Here is a 12,673-nt window from a genome sequence, read left to right as displayed (position 1 = left end):
GGTTCATCAGTACTATTTTTCTAGATTCCATATGTATGCATTAATATATGATACTTGTTTTTCTCTTTCTGACTTATTTCACTCTGTATAACAGGTTCTAGGTTCATCCACCTCACTGGAACTGATTCAAATCCATCCCTTTTTGATGACAGAGTAATATTTCATTGTATATGTGTACCTCAACTTCTTTATCCATTCATCTGTTGATTGACATATAGGTTGCTTCCGTGTCATGGCTATTGTAAATAGTGCTACACTGAATATGGGGGTACATGTGTCTTTTTAAATTATGGTTTTCTCAGAGTATATGCCCAGTAGTGGGATTGCCCCCCTCAGTGGTTCTTTTGAAGTTGCCTGGCCGGAGAAGGCGATGGCACCCCACTCCAGTACTCTTGCCTGGAAAATCCCATGGATGGAGGAGCTGGTGGGCTGCGGTCCATGGGGTCACGGGGAGTCGGACACGACTGAGAGACTTCACTTTCACTCTCACTTTCATGCATTGGAGAAGGAAATGGCAACCCACTTCAGTGTTCTTGCCTGGAGAATCCCAGGGACGGGGGAGCCTGGTGGGCTGCTGTCTATGGGGTCGCACAGAGTCGGACACGACTGAAGTGATTTAGCAGTGGGATTGCTAAGAACTATAAAAATGATAGTTTTATTCCTGGTTTTTAAAGAAATCTGCATACTCTTCTCCATAGTGGCTGTATCAATTTAGATTTCTACCGGCAGTGCAAGAGAGTTCCCTTTTCTCTGCACCCTCTCCAGCATTTATCGTTTGTAGGTTTTTTGATGATGGCCATTCTGACTGACATGAGGTATCACCACAGTGATACTTCACTGTAGTTGTGATGTCTTTCTCTAATAATAAGTGATGTTGAGCTTTTTTTTTTCTTGTGTTTATTAGCCATAGGTCTATCTTTTTTGGAGAAATGTCTGTTTAAGTCATCTACCCATTTTTTTATTGGATTGTTTGTTTTTCTGATGTTGAGCTACATGAGCTGCTCGCATTTTTGGAGACTGATCCTTTGTGAGTTGCTTAATTTGCAGTTATTTTCTCCCATTCTGAGTATTGTTTTTTCATCTTGTTTATGGTTTCCTTTGCTATGCACAAGTTTTTAAGTTTAATTATGTCCCATTTCTTTATTTTTGTCTTTATTCCTTTACAGGACTGGTCATAGACATTTTATTTTTTTAATGTATTTAAAGTAATTTAGAATTTTTATCTTAGAGTACTTTTTCCCTTTATTTTCAGTACTGCTCCTCTTTTTCTCTATCACCATCTCTTCCATGTACAAAGATTTTAAAATACCTAAATGCTGGTAAGAAAATGATGTTTAATGGTAAATGATAGAACCTAAAATATTTTTTGAAACTACATAATGGTGACAACATTTACTGAAAATATATTTAAGCATTGCTTTTTGGAAACTTCCTAGAAATAGGCGCCAAGCAAAAGGCCTTGTACTTATTCCTCATATTTGATTAAGTAACCTTAGGAACACAAAAGATGGTGGAGATGACTGTATATACAAGATGGCAGAGTAGAAGGACCTGTGTTCATCTTCTCTTGCGAGAATTCCAAAATTACAACTTGCTGCTGAACAGCTGTCGACAGGAGACTGTTTGATGTTGGTTTAGATGCTAAGTCATGTCCAACTCTTATGACACCATGGACTGCAGCCTGCCAGGCTCCTCTGTCCATGGGATTCTCCAGGCAAGAATACTGGAGTGGGTTGCCATTTCCTTTTCCAGAGGATCTTCCCGACCCAGAAGAATGCTGGATCCCACCAAAAAGAGATACCCGACGTCCAAGGGCAAAGGAGAAGCCCTGGCAAGACTGTAGGAATGGCAAAATCATGTTTAGAATCAAATCCCATACCCGCCAGAGACGCTTGAAGGGCTCAAACAAACGTGTGCACCAGGACCCAGAGACCCCGCAGAGCCTGAGCCAGAACTGTATTTGAGTGTCTCCTGTGGAGGTACATATCAGCAGTGGCCTGCCACAGGAGCAGGTGCTCTGGGTGCAACAGAGGTGGGAATGGCATAAGCCCTCTTGGAGAAGGTCACCATTAACCCCACCATAGAGCCACCAGAGCTTACACAGGACTGGGGAAACAGACTCTTGGAGGGCACAAACAGAACCTTGTGCACATCAGGACCCAGGAGAAAGGAGCAGTGACCCCACAAAAGACTGACCCAGACTGGCCTGGGAGTGCCGGAGTCTCTAGTGGAGGCATGGGTCAGTGGTGGCCTGCTTCAGGGTCAGGGGACTGAGTGCGGCAGCGCGTGCATGGGACCTTTTCAAGGAGGTTGGCATTATCTTCATTACTTCTACCATAGGTTGGCCTATCACAGCCCCGCCCATCAACAGAAAATTGGATTAAAGATTTACTGAGCATGGCCCTGCCCATCAGAACAAGACCCAGTTTCCCCCTCAGTGAGTCTCTCCCATCAGGAAGCTTCCATAAGCCTTTTATTCTTATCCATCAGAAGGCAGACAGAATGAAAACCGTAGTCACAGAAAACTGACCAAACTGATCACATGGACCACAGCCTTGTCTAACTAATGAGACTATGAGCCATGCTGTGTAGGGCCACCCAAGACGGGTTATGGTGGAGAGTTCTGACAAAATGTGGTCCACTGCAGAAGGGAATGGCAAACCACTTCAGTATTCTTGCCTTGAGAACGCCATCAACAGTATGAAAAGGCAAAAAGATAGGACACTGAAAGATGAACTCCCCAAGTCAGTAGGTACCCAATATACTATTGGAGATCAGTGGAGAAATAACTCCAGAAAGAATAAAGAGATGGAGCCAAAACAAAAACAACACCCAGTTGTGAATGTGACTGGTGATGGCAGTAAAGTCCAATAGTGTAAAGCACAATTTTGCATAGGAACCTGGAATGTTAGGTCCATGAATCAAGGCAAATTGGAAGTGGTCAAACAGGAGATGGCAAGAGTGAACATCAAAATTTTAGGAATCAGCAAACTAAAATGGACTGGAATGGGTGAAATTAAGTCAAATGACCGTTACATCTACAACTGTGGGCAAGAATCCCTTAGAAGAAATGGAGTAGCCATTATAGTCAATAAAAAGTCCAAAATGCAGCACTTGGATGCAATCTCAAAAATGGCAGAATGATCTCTGTTCGTTTCTGAGGCAAACCATTCAATATCACAGTAATCCAAGTGTATGCCCCAACCAGTAATGCTGAAGAAGCTGAAGTTGAATGGTTCTATGAAGAATTACAAGAACTTCTAGAACTAACACCCCCAAAAGATGTCCTTTTCATTACAGGGGACATGAATGCAAAAGTAGGAAGTCAAGAAACACCTGGAGTAACAGGCAAATTTGGATTGGAGTACAAAAAATCACTGCAGATGGTGACTGCAGCCATGAAATTAAAAGACACTTACTCCTTGGAAGGAACATTATGACCAACCTAGATAGCATATTCAAAAGCAGAGACATTACTTTGCCAACAAAGGTTCGTCTAGTCAAGGCTATGGTTTTTCCTGTGGTCATGTATGGATGTGAGAGTTGGACTGTGAAGGAGGCTGAGCGCCAAAAAATTGATGCTTTTGAACTGTGGTGTTGGAGAAGACTCTTGAGAGTCCCTTTGACTGCAAGGAGATCCAACCAGTCCATTCTAAAGAAGATCAGTCCTGGGTGTTCTTTGGAAGGAATGATGCTAAAGCTAAAACTCCAGTACTTTGGCCACCTGTTGGGAAGACCTGACTCATTGGAAAAGACTCTGATGCTGGGAGGGATTGGGGGCAGGAGGAGAAGGGGACAACAGAGGATGAGATGGCTGGATGGCATTACTGACTCGATGGATGTGAGTCTGAGTGAACTCTGGGAGTTGGTGATGGACAGGGAGGCCTGGCATGCTGCGAATCATGGGGTCGCAAAGAGTTGGACACGACTGAGTGAACTGAACTGAACTGAACAAAAAAGCAGGGCAAGACTAATAGAGTTTTGCCAAGAGAACATACTGTTCATTGCAAACACACTATTCCAACAACACAAGAGAAGACTCTACATATGGACATCACCAGATGGTCAAACCAAAATCAGATTGATTATATTCTTTGCAGCCAAAGATGGAGAAGCTCTATACAGTCAGCAAAAACAAGACCAGGAGCTGATTGTGGCTCAGATCATGAACTCTTTATTGCCAAATTCAGACTTAAATCAAATTAGGGAAAACCACTACACCATTGAGGTATGACCTAAACAAATCCATTACAATTAAACAGTGGAAGTGACATATAGATTCAAGGGATTAGATCTGTTAGATAGAGTACCTGAAGAACTATGGACAGAGGTTAATGACATTGTACAGGAGACAGGGCATGAGACCATCCCCAAGAAAAAGAAATGCAAAAAGGCAAAATGGTTGTCTGTGGAGGCCTTACAAATAGCTGAGAAAAGAAGAGAACCTAAAGGCACAGGAGAAAAGGAAAGATATACCCATGTGAATGCAGAGTTCCAAAGAATAGCAAGGAGAGATAAGAAAGCCTTCCTTAGTTATCAATGCAAAGAAATAGAGGAAAGCAATAGAATGGGAAAGACTAGAGATTTCTTCAAGAAAATTAGAGATATAAAGGGAACATTTCATGCAAAGATGGCATAATAAAGGACAGAAATGATATGGACCCAATAGAAACTTGGATATTAAAAAGAGTTGGCAAGAATACACAAAAAACTATATAAAAATGTTCTTCATGACCCAGATAACCATGATGGTGTGATCACTCACCTAGAGCCAGACATCCTGGAATGCGAAGTCAAGTGGGCCTTAGGAAGCATCACTACAAGAAAAGCTAGTGGAGGTGATGGAATTCCAGTTGAGCTATTTCAAATAAAAAAAGATGATGCTGTGAAAGTGCTGCACTCAATATGCCAGCAAATTTGGAAAACTCAGCAGAGGCCACAGGACTGGAAAAGGTCAGTGTTCATTCCAATCCCAAAGATAGGCAATGCCAAAGAATGTTCAAACTACCACACAATTGCACTCATCTCACATGCTATCAAAGTAATGCTCAAAATCCTCCAAGCCAGGCTTCCAACAGTATGTGAACCGTGAACTTCCAGATGTTCAAACTGGATTTAGAAAAGGCAGAGGAACCAGAGATCAAATGGCCAACATCCGTTGGATCATCGAAAAAGCAGGAAAATTAAATAAAAAAATCTACTTCTGCTTTATTGACTATGCCAAAGCCTTTGACTGTGTGGATCACAACAAACTGTAGAAAATTCTGAAAGAGACGGGAATACCAGACCACCTGACCTGCCTTCTGAGAAATGTGTATGCAAGTCAAGAAGCAACAGTTAGAACTGGACATGGGACAGCAGACTGGTTCCAAATAGGAAAAGGAGTATGTCAAGGCTGCATATTGACACCCTGCTTATTTAACTTATATGCAGAGTACATCATGCAAAATGCTGGGCTGGATGAAGCATAAATTGCAATCAAGATTGCTGGGAGAAATATCAGTAACCTCAGATATGCAGATGACACCACCCTTATGGCAGAAAGTGAAGAGGAACTAAAAAGCCTCTTGATGAAAGAGAAAGAGGAGAGTGAAAAAGTTGACTTAAAACTCAACATTCAGAAAACTAAGGTCATGGCATCCCGTCCCATCACTTCATAACAAATAGATGGGTAAACAATGAAAATAGTGAGAGACTTTATTTTGGGGGGCTTCAAATCACTGCAGATGGTGACTGCAGCCTTGAAATTAAAAGACTCTTGCTCCTTGGAAGAAAAGCTATGACCAACCTAGATAGCATATTAAAAAGCAGAGACATTACTTTGCCAACAAAGGTCCATCTAGTCAAAGCTAAGGTGTTTCCAGTAGCCATGTATGGATGTGAGAGTTGGACTATAAAGGAAGCTGAGTGCCGAAGAATTGACGCTTTTGAACTGTGGTGTTGGAGAAGACTCTTGAGAGTCCCTTGGACTGCAAGGAGATCCAAGCAGTCCATCCTAAAGGAGGTCAGTACTGAATTTTCATTGGACAGACCGATGCTGAAGGCAAAACTCCCAATACTTTGGCCACCTGATGCGAAGAACTGACTCATTGGAAAAGACCCTGATGCTGGGAAAGATTGAAGACAGGAAAAGGGAATGACAGAGGGTGAGATGGTTGGATGGCATTACCGACTCTATGGACTTGAGATTGAGTAAGCTCCAGGGGTTGGTGATGGACAGAGAAGCCTGGCATCCTGCAGTCCATGGGGTATCAAAGAGTTGGACAAGCCTCAGTGACTGCACTGAACCTTAGGAAATCTTTCCGAAATTAATTTATCTTAGTCTTTAACATTTCAAATATATAAAATTTATGATGGTTATAATGGAAACAAATCATCCTCAATTGCACTAAGCATGAAATGTACATGGTTATGTAGTGTGCTCATTGCTGCTGCTGCTAAGTCACTTCAGTCGTGTCCGACTCTGTGCGACCCCATAGACGGCAGCCCACCAGGCTCCTCTGTCTCTGGAATCTCCAGGAAAGAATACTGGAGTGGGTTGCCATTTCCTTCTCCAATGTAGTATGCTTATTTTACTTATAAATAGTAAATGTGTTCCTTTTTAATATAATCATTTTTAGGGGGCCCTCCATTGCCCATTGAGTACACGAAAAGTTTTGTGACGTAGAAGGCAAAATAACCAATAATAGTTTGTGCTGGCCCCATTGCTTCGTGAACATTCAATCAATCTCCTCAAACCTCAGTAAGTTTGAGTTACCAGAATTATGAAAAATGGAACACATCCATGCATTTACAAACTAAATTTCGAAACAGAGAATTATCTATATTCCACAACCCTCACGTCTCTTCCTAGTCACTAATAGCCCTGCTCCATTTCTCAGGTTCATTCCTGTGTTTTGACATCTGATACCAAAGATTAGTTCTAAACTTTATGCCAATAAAGTCATACGATATATATATTATCATCCTTCTTTTATTTATATGCATGTATTTTAAACAGATTGCTCCAAGTGGCAGTAGTCTATGCATTTCCATCAGTGAATCATATTCTCTTTTATGAATATAGAACAGTTTATTCATTCCAGTAGGAATAATGCTGTGTTGTATATTCTGGTATTTTTCTTTTCACCACACGTGTACCTGTTTCTTTTGGATATTTACCTAATAATCAAATTGTTGGACTATGAATTATGTTATGTGTTCAACTTTAAATTCTGTAAAACAGAATTGATAGTTAATCATATTAGTTTATGTTTCCAGCAGCAGTGTAGGAAAGATTCAGTTGCTTGATGTGTTTACTAGTATTCTTCAATATTTAAAAATTTTAGCCATTATGATAGATGTAAAGGAGTATTTCATTCAGATTTTAATTATAATTCCTAACGACTTGGTTGAGTACTCTTTCATTTGATCATGTTCTTTTGTAAAGTGTCTGTTCACATATTTTCCTATTCTTCTGTTGGCTTGTCCATCTTTTTTTCATATTAGCTGTAGGAATCTTTATATAGTTGGATAAAAGTTTACTGTGGGTTTTATGTTTTGCAGGTATTTTCTCCCATCATGCTGCTTGACTTTTCTTTCTTAAGGGTAGCTTTTTGATGAGCAGGTTTCCCTAATTTTAATGTAGTTCAGCTTATCAGTCATTATTGTGTGTTTTGTGCTTTGTGTGACCTATTTAAGAACATTTTAGTTATTTAAAAATCAAGAAGTTATTTGTATGTGTGATTTTCTAGATGCATTATAGTTTAATCTTTCTTATTTAGATATATAATCCCCCAGCAATTGACATATTTATGTAGTATAAGGAATGGGTAAAGCTTAATTTTTCTATTTAAAATATCCACTTGACCAAGGTTTTTGTTTAAAAAAATTACTTGCTTCATTTCTCTGCAATGCCAACTTTATCATAAATTGAATGTATATAAATATGTTAGTCACCAGAATCTATTCTGTTTCATTCGTCAGTCTGACCATCCTTACAGAAATACCAAAAAATTTAAAAATAATGTGGCTCTATTTTAGGACTAGCTATTCAGTAGCATACATCTTCAATTTTGTTCTCCTTCAAGAATGTCTTTGCTTAGCTTGCTAAATGGGAGAAGATGTTTCCAGATGATATATGTCATAAGGAGTTAATATTTATACAAACAACTCACACAATTCAGCATCAAAAAAACAATCTAATGAAATTTTGCCTTTTGTGACAACATGGATGGGCCTAGTGGTTATTATGCTAAGTGAAATAAGTCAGACAGAGAAAGGCAAATATTGTATGATATCACATGTGAAATCTAAAAAAACAAAACAGAAAGAGACTCACAGATACAGAGAACAAATTGTGGATGGATGGTGCCAGAAAGGAATGGGTTCAGTAGGTAGAGGGGATTTAAGCGGCACAAACCTCCAGACATAATACATACAATAAATAAAGATAGTAAGGCATAGGGCTATAATAAACAGCTTAAGGAATATGGCCATAGCATTGTAATAACTTTGTTTGGGGACAGGTTGTTACTAGACTTATCGTGGTAATCCTCACTTCATGATGTATGCAAATATCAAATCACTATAAGGTACACATAAAACTGATATATGTCAACTGTATTTTAATAAAAGCAAATAAATCATAAGTAAATACCTTTTTTAGCCTTAGCTCTTGGTATTTCCATCTAAATTTTAGAAATTTCATGTTAGTTTCCACAAAGAGCCTTGCTAAGATTTTAAATGTGATCTTATTAAACCTGTAGATAGTTTTGAGGTATTTTACAATCTTGAATCTTTTATTCCACGAACTAAGTAGTCTGTCAGGTAAAGCCTAAACATGTTACCTTTACTAATTTTCTGGGCAATCACCCTGCATTTCAGTAGGTGTTAATAATTGTCTTGTCAGAGACATATATCCTAATGATCAGGATTAAAAATATGGCATGCTGAAATGAAGCATCATAAACCTCATGTATTCAATATAATTGTGTTCTTCAGCAAATTTAAAAGAACAAATCTTTCATTCAATGGGGTAAAGGTTAGAGAGTTTTAGGCTTGGAATGACATCGTCATTTTCCCTGTATAAATTTCAAATGTTAAACGTATTTGAATAGTTCAAAGTGTTGAGCTATAAAAAAGCAAACATCACTATTAGGTAATCTGCTGTCTGATTACACAGAGCTTTTGCTCAAGAATTATGGACTCCGCCTTTCTACCACCATAAGCAGTATTATGAGTTCAGTGCCTCTTATCAACTTTGTCATCCATTAAAATGGATAGACACAGACAAAGCCACTAAGAAAAAGCAGTCTTTTTTTCAAATGCAACATTTCCCTTAACATAGTTAGTCCCTAATCTTGAAGTTTCATTATTTCATTCATTTATTCATCAAATATTTATTGAACATGTACACCAGTTAGAGCAATATATCATATAATGAAAACATAGAAAAAAAAAAGAAAAGAAAACATTGTTACTGGCTTATAGTCTGGCTGAGAAAATAAAGTTCACAAACATGCTGCTGCTGCTAAGTCGCATCAGTCGTATCCGACTTGGTGCGACCCCATAGACGGCAGCCCACCAGGCCCCCCCATCCCTGGGATTCTCCAGGCAAGAACACTGGAGTGGGTTGCCATTTCCTTCTCCAATGCATGAAAGTGAAAAGTGAAAGTGAAGTTGCTCAGTCGTGTCCGACTCTGTGCGACCCCATGGACTGCAGCCTACCAGGCTCCTCCATCCATGGGATTTTCCAGGCGAGAGTACTGGAGTGGGGTGCCATTGCCTTCTCCGTCACAAACATGAACAAATAATAAAATATTTCTTTGATTAATTTACTTCACGTTGTTCTCTCCATTTATTATCATTCAGACTTCTTTACCCACAGCCATAGAGGCATGTGGAAATCTTTTCTAGCTCTTGACTTGTATACAGTGCCTCTCATTTTTATTTCCAAAGTATAGCCTACTATCATCTGTGAAAGACCAAATTCAGTGAGTCCACTTACAAGTGTCCTTTTTGTTGAGTTCCATTTCCACATATCCTCATGCTTATCTGTTATCTCTACTGAGGAGTTCCACAGTGACTTTGAGCTCAATAAATGCTATGCTGAACTTCCTGTATTTTCTCTTAAGCCTTCTCACTTCTAATCTCAATGTTGCTAGATAAGAACATACTCCAAATAATTTTGCAAACCAGACTTGGAATTCAATCTGGATTCTTTGTATCTTCTCATTCCTATATCAATGGTTTAAATCTTCATCTTACTTCACTTTATTACTGAGTATTTTAATATGTGTAGACAGAAACTGACACAAGAACTAAAGAGAATCCTGACACCAATTTTTTTTAATAGCTTCTAGTTCCCATTCCTTCCAGAATCCAAACTGATTGTTTCATTTATGAACATTGGAGGTGTCAATCCTTCATTTTTAACCTAAGCTAGCTAAGGCTGATACCTAAAATTTAAAACCAAATGATCCTACCTCATCCATGTTCCAAATGGAATGAATTGCAGTCTTTCTCTATGACCTTATGTTTTTATGCAAATGCTTATAGCAACTATAAAAATGTTACCTTTTCCTTTTCTGTGTTTTTTTTTTTAATCCATAGTAAAATTCTACTGCGATTCTTGAGGACAAAGATTTCCTCTAATTTTTATGTCCCTCGTACCAGCCCCAGGTCTCAAGAAAATATTTCTTTAATTGATAAATGTGTGGATGAATATATAGATAAGTCATTCAATTCAAATTAGTTTTTTCTGGAAGTCTTCCTAACCTTGCCATTATGTTTTTCTCTCTAGTACTTTGAAGAGATGATATTTATTATCTGTGTTCTTCAACAAGTAATACTTTGAAACTTTTTATTATATTGCCTCTTAATTTTTATACTAATTCTGGAACAGATTTAAGCACAAAGTATTTCCATCTTTAAAGCAATTAATACAGTATTATACTCAGGGAAAATATATGGTATTTATAAAATCATTCTTAGGTTGTTAGATAAGAGTCACAGAACTGACATACATAAGCATATAGTTATACTTAATAGTTTTATAAATATTGACAGTGGATTCCAGAAAGTTTTTCAATGTCGTGTCCAAGGAAACAGGTCTGGCTTGTAGAGCTGAACCAACATTGACCATCAGCTAAATGAAGGCAAAACATAGGTTTTTTTTCCCTTAAAGTAGGTGAATTATTTTACATCTTCACCAACATTTTATGTGAATCCAGACACTCAGGAATCCATGTCAACAATCGCTGTTGCCATAGGGATGGTTGTGTAGTGCTAGCTCATTGTCTTTGAAGCATGGGCTTTTAAAATAACAATACTTTTGATATTGCTATACTTGACATTTTAACTAGTGCTTCATGTAAGCTATATCTGATATAACTTATGGCTTGATAGGATACATGAAGTTAAGGTGCTGCTGTTCTGGGGAAGATGGGAGATGATGAGTAGTACAACAATAAATTGCCTCAACTAACGTGAGGGATGGAGACAGAAGGAGAGTGGTGATGAAGGAGGAAACAGAACAGGCTCCCTCTTGAAATCAGTGAGCCGGACTGTGGACTTTGAGCTATATGCCCAGTATCTATGCAAACGACATACCAACTGGAAAACCAGACCCCCTGGATGGAAGAGCCCAAGGACTCATACCTAGACTCTCCATCACCTAAAAGAATACCATAATTATCCATGTAACCAAATAGAATCACAAATTCTATTATGCTTATTGGGGTATGACCACAGGCCTATTGATAATTGTCCACTGTTAACTACCTAGGCTTAAGGCATACGAATCCCGGGTTAACTTTGTTCAGACTAGTTTCAGGGAATTTGGGGAGGTGGGCTTGGGCAAGTAACTTACAGTATATAAGGTTTTCACAAAAACTGGTTGGGGTCCTTGGCTAAGAGGAGACTCTGCCTTGGGCCCACCCGTGTAATAAACTGCACTGCACTATCTGCACTGTCCTGAGTGAGTTTGTTTCCTGGAACGCGTGGCTACGACAGTGTTTTTGGAGGGCAGAAATCAGAAAACCAAGGTAGAATTCACTAAGATAACAGAAAAAAAATCTCTATGAAATGAATTAAAAATGAGTAGTCCATGGAGATTTGGCAATGGCCAGATATCACTGATCAGCCATACTAGTTCTAGATAGGAGGAATTCAGAGGGTACTGAGGTTGCTGCTTATAAAAATTGAAGTGACTTTCCTAGAAATTAATTACAGTTCATAAATTAATGTAGCCTGTGGCTCAAAACAAGAAAACTTTAGGTCAGTGAGAGAGTTCAAACTGCAAACTTGAACAGTTTTCAATAATAATAGAAAATAGAGTTCGCGAAATGTAACCATTCTCTTTACTGTTGATGCTTGCTTGCTGCCAAATTATCTGTCATTTTTAAAGAACTGAATTTGTTTCTTTTTAAATGAAAGAATTTTTATTTTTTTACATGATGGAGGTTAGATGTGTGAGCAAATTTAATTCTTCAAATATATTGAAAAGAAATAACTTCTTTTTAACATTTACTTTTATTTTTGGTATACTGAGTCTTTGTTGCTGCACTCAGGCTTTCTCCTGTGGCGGGGAGTAGGGGTGGCTCTTCGTTAGTATACTCAGCCTTCTCGTTGTGCTGGCTTCTCTTTGGGGCCAGGCTCTAGGTGCATAGGCTTTAGTATTTTCAGCATTCAG

The sequence above is a fragment of the Bos taurus genome, chromosome 7 (genome assembly GCF_002263795.3).
Source record: "Bos taurus isolate L1 Dominette 01449 registration number 42190680 breed Hereford chromosome 7, ARS-UCD2.0, whole genome shotgun sequence".
Classification (NCBI taxonomy): Eukaryota; Metazoa; Chordata; class Mammalia; order Artiodactyla; family Bovidae; genus Bos; species Bos taurus.
Note: the sequence above shows the minus strand (reverse complement) of the source record.